Source organism: Heliconius melpomene, unplaced genomic scaffold, assembly GCF_056956725.1.
Source record: "Heliconius melpomene rosina isolate 202511_hmr_F unplaced genomic scaffold, ASM5695672v1 ptg000037l, whole genome shotgun sequence".
Classification (NCBI taxonomy): Eukaryota; Metazoa; Arthropoda; class Insecta; order Lepidoptera; family Nymphalidae; genus Heliconius; species Heliconius melpomene.
This window is the reverse complement of record NW_028181870.1, coordinates 76,995-82,217: the sequence shown is the minus strand read 5'-3', so window position 1 is coordinate 82,217 and position 5,223 is coordinate 76,995.

The following is a 5,223-nucleotide window of genomic DNA, read 5'->3' as shown; positions in this document are numbered from 1 at the left end:
GATTTTTTCAGTTTTCCCCGCTCGGATTCAGTTGAAACTGGTGTCGATCGTTCGGGCTCCAAGGGGCCTTCAAGGTGGTATACAACCTGCGGGAATGCGCGGGAAGGTGCGGGCGGTAAGTGGCGAAAACCGATTTTTTCAGTTTTCCCCGCTCGGATTCAGTTGAAACTGGTGTCGATGGCGGTAAGTGGCGAAAACCGATTTTTTCAGTTTTCCACGCTCGGATTCAGTTGAAACTGGTGTCGATCGTTCGGGCTCCGAGGGGCCTTCAAGGTGGTATACAACCCGCGGGAATGCGCGGGAAGGTGCGGGCGGTAAGTGGCGAAAACCGATTTTTTCAGTTTTCTTCGCTCGGATTCAGTTGAAACTGGTGTCGATCGTTGGATCGTTGGTGTCGCTGCGGAGGGGTCAGTTGGTGATGGCCAGAACGTAGGAGTGTGGAAGGAGCCGAGAGTGGTTCTGACCAGATTGGACGTTGATGACGGAATGTCGACTGTCGGTAGTGTCAGGTCGAGACGAGGGTCCGGATCATCATATGGACGGTTGTGGGGAGCGTTGGAGTCAAAGGACTCAGATACTGAAAGTTTTGTGTCGATGGTGTCGGAGAAGTCAAGGACACGGGCACAATACCTGAAGGACAGGCGGAAGAGGCCTCGGAAGCCGATCGATCAGTCGGGGTCTTCTGGTGAAGGAGAGCCAGATAGACCGGCGCCAAAAGTGGTTGCCATGAGGAGACGGAAAGGTCTCGGTGAGGCAGAAAGGAAGGAGTTGCCGCTGAGGTCAGAACAGGAGGTGTCTGACAGCGCTGCGGCCGTACTGGCCAGGGCTAGCTCCAGGCTCTCGGACATGTCTCTACCATCCGAGAAAGAGCAGGACGAAGCCATACTTGCGTCTGACCTACAAAATCAGGTGGTGGACAGCCTAGCGGTGATAAGGAAGGTTGCCAGCAGATCGGGCAACCTTAAAGGAACTTTCACCAAGGCCTTTTGACGGATACCGGCCCGAGTGGGGACTCGAGCGGGTTATGTGGGACTCGTGGACCGGCTGAAGGCCAATCCCAATACCCACTAAAACCTCACGATGCTCCTCCTCGACCACCACTGGCCGCGAGACGCGGGGACTATAATCGTCCACGAAACGCGGCGGCGGGAGCCTGCTAGGCACGTCGCGGAGTCAAGGGTGTGTGGGCACCCTCGACGGCCTGCTCGGAGTAGCGCGCGGGAGCAACCTGCGCGCGCCTACTCGGGCCAGGTTGGTAGGCGGCCAGCTTCCCCAAGCTGACCGCCCTCTGGCACATTAGGGCCGAAGGCGGCGATCGTGTGCCGCCCTCCGGCGACCCGGTCTCTTACGGCGGATGGCGACTTCGGCAAAAGCCTCCCTCGTCCGTTCCGCCGACTCCTTCTCGAGCACCACTGCCTCGCAGAAGGATGAGACCGCATCCCACGACGTCTCGCTGCCGGCCATAGCCTTGACCACGGCCGGCAGGGAAAGGTCGTCCCCTATGACGTTGAGACGCCCAGGCTGAGCACACCTGGGGTGCTTGGTCGGATAACCTCCTCGTGTGTTCGCTCGCTGTTGGCCCTTTCTCGAATGCTTGTCATTCGGGGGGGACGAACAGTGTTGCGGGCCGGTGCACCCTGGGCGGCTAGTAATTGGTGCCCACAGGATTCGTCCTTGGGTAATGATTGCTAGTTGGCTAATAATCCGACGTGGTTCTCCGCGTGTCCTCTGTCATGCAGAGGACACAGTGTGAGGAACCGGAGGGCGCGCGTGTTGTGTACTCACCCTACCGCCACGCAGGTGCAGTGATGTGCCTGCGCCGAATATATCGGAACTCCACTCTTGGTTGCGGTCATGTCTCGTAACCAGGAGTGGAACCGAGGGCCTTGCCTTTACCGGCCGGACTGTGAGGAAGAAAACCTCTATAAAAAATTACCCCAACCCAAGCGGCGAAGCAGCGCGAGGGGTTCATGGCTGATGGGGAGATCAGTCGCTACTGCTGGTCCCGCCAGGGTACCGGCCGACACCCTGGCGTAATAGGCTTATCCGAGTACAGGGGGCACTGCTCGGATGGACCGTTTTTCCCCCATACTCGTGGGATCAATATGGAAGATTCAAAAAAATAAAAACCAAATTGAGGATGTGGTGGGGCCCGAGGAGGGCGGTGAGGTGACGTGGCCCGAGATGGGCGGAGCTGAAGGAGTCGTGCCTGCTATAGGCGAGAGGAGGGCTGCTGTGCCCACAAGTGAGGCAGGGAGTATGAAAGACTCGAAAGTTGTCTTGAAACGACTGGACCTGGCGGAAATCGCCTCTATCATCAGTGGAAGGTCCAGGTAGAACTCAACATCCTCACGTGGCCGTTTCTGGGCGGCCACTGAGTCGGAGGCGGACAGTTGTGTATCTATAGAGCCACAAACTGAGGAGATGCGGAGAGACCGCAAATATCGGAAGAGGCCAAGGAGCAAGAAGACCCGCTCCGGCTCTTCGGAAAGTGGAGAGGAAAGAGAGAAGCCGAAGGCCAAGTTATCCACGGCTAGGCGAAAGGAGCTTCGTCTCCAATCGGAGGAAGAGGTCGTAGGGATGGCGGAGTCGGTGCAGTCTAGGGCAAGCTCCAGGCTCTCAGATTTGCCCGACTTTGCGGGACCTAGGGTGGATGGCCCTTTGGTGCATGATCTGCAGCACCAGGTCTCTGACAGCATTGCCATAATTAATAAAGTCGCCAGCAGATCCGGCAACCTTAAGGGCACCTTTACAAAAGCCCTTAAGGAGGCCGCCGGCGCAATTAACACGGCCGTGGGGATGTTGGCTAGCAGGACAGCTAACGAGGAGGTGACGCAGTTACGGGCAGCAAACATCCGACTGACCCAAGAACTGTCTGAGCTGCGCAAGGAGATGTCCTTAATGCGAGCTGAACTGGAGCGCTCTAGGACCCAGCGACAGGGCCCCGAGGAGAAGAAGAAGGAGGACGACGTGGCGCGTACAGTAATGGTGCAGGTGGGCACATTGCTTAATACGCGGCTGGCGGCGCTGGAGGACAGGCTCCTACCGGCAAAGCCAGTTCGTCCTCCTTTAGCGGCGGACAAAAGGCGTCAGGCGGCCGTCTCAGCGGTAGCCGCAGAGCCTACTGTGGCGACCCTAGTAGCGCCTGCCAACCCTGCCCCGAAGCAGAAGCAGGGCCCTAAGAAAGGGAAAGGCAAACAGACAGGAAGAAAAGCCCTACAAGCCGCACCGGTAGAGCCTCGTCCGCTGCCTTCCGCTCCTGCAGACCTGAACGAAGGTTGGAGTACGGTGGTGCGTAAAGGGAAGAAGAAGGCGACAGCAGCGAAACAGACAACGCAGAAGGCAACGTCGAAGTCGGCTGCTAAGCCCAAGTTGCGCCCTCCGCGATCCGCGGCGGTGACGCTAACTCTGCAGCCGGCTGCCGCCAGTAAAGAGTTGACGTACAAAGACGTCCTGTCGCAAGTTAAGCAGGCGATAAAGTTGGAAGACCTGGGCATTTCTGACTTGCGTCTCAGAGTCGCCTCTACTGGTGCCAGGGTTCTGGAGCTACCTGGCGCCAATAGTAGCGAAAAGGCGGATGCCCTGGCTCAGCGGCTGCGCGGGGTGCTGGACTCCAGCGAGGTGTTGGTCGCAAGACCAGTGAAGTGCGCAGAGTTGCGGGTCAGTGGCCTGGATGACTCTGCCACTTCGGAGGAGGTGGTGCAGGCCATAAGCCGAGTTGGCGGCTGTGATGCTGGTCTGGTCAAAGTAGGAGAGATCCGACAGGACCAAAATGGCCTAGGCACAGCTTGGGTTCGTTGCCCTGTTATGGCAGCGAAGAAGGTCAGCGGGTCGAGGCTCCTAGTGGGCTTCGTTTCGGCGCGTGTGCAACTGCTGCAACAGCGAGCCCTGCGCTGCTATCGCTGCCACGAGATTGGTCACGTGGCGGCGAAGTGCAGCAGTGCACATGATAGGAGCCAGCAGTGTTTCAGGTGCGGACAAGCTGGGCACAAACAAAATCAGTGCTCGGCGGCACCTCACTGCCCGGTTTGCGTGGCGGCAGAACAGCCCGCAGACCATACAGTGGGAAGCGCCATATGTGGAAAAGCCAGCTCCTCGAGGAAGAGGAGGAGTGGCAGGAAGGGAGGAAATGGGCCACCAGCGGGCAAGCCAGACGCCCCAATTGGGCGAGAGGAGGCGCAGCACATGGAAGACCAATAATGGCTCTCCGTGTGCTGCAGGCGAATATAAACCACTGTGCCAGGGCCCAGGACTTATTGGTCCAAAGCCTGGCGCAGTGGTCTATCCAGGTGGCGGTTGTTTCGGAGCCCTACAGCGTTCCCGACAGAGACAACTGGGTAGCCGACAACTCCGGGGTGGTGACTATTATCACCCAGGTCGCGGCGGGCTCTCCGCCCTTCTCACGAGTAGAGAGGGGTGCGGGATGCGTCGCTGCACTTGTCGGCGACCTAGTTGTCGTAGGGGTCTACTTTTCCCCCAATCGAACTCTTGCGGAGTTTGAAGAGTTCCTTATACGATTGGGGGAAATGGTAGAGCGATTTCGTCCGGCGGAAGTGTTGGTGGCCGGCGATCTCAACGCGAAGTCCAGCGTGTGGGGCTCCGCAACGACGGATGTGCGTGGTGTGACGCTGTCGGAGTGGGTTGTTGCCACCGGTTTGTCTGTGCTCAACCGAGCGACCAAGAACACGTGTGTGCGAAGGCTGGGCGGATCCGTCGTGGACGTTTCGGTCGCGAGCCCGGCCCTAGCATGTCGTGTTCGGGGCTGGCGAGTGCTGGATGATGTGGAGACTCTCTCGGATCACCTCTACATCTTGTACGAGATCTCCATACATCCTGCGGTGCCACCAGCCCCCAGTCCAAACTCGCGAGAGTACGGACCGCGGTGGCAACTGGGTCGCCTCGACAGGGAGTTGTTGGAGGAGGCCGCGATAGTGGAATCCTGGCTGCCACAGAGCTTGGCGTCTGCAGAAGACGCCGCATCCTGGGCGCAGGGGGCGCTGACGCGTATCTGTGACGCGTCAATGCCCCGTTCCGGGCGCCGCCCTCAACGGCGGCAAGTGTACTGGTGGTCGTGGGAGATCGCGCAACTGCGTAACACCTGCGTTGCGGCGAGACGCCAGTACAGCCACTATCGCAGACGGGTACAGAAGGTGCAGGAGGAGGAAGACCGACTGTACCGCGTCTATGTCGAGGCGAGAACGCAGCTGCAGGAGGAGATCGGTC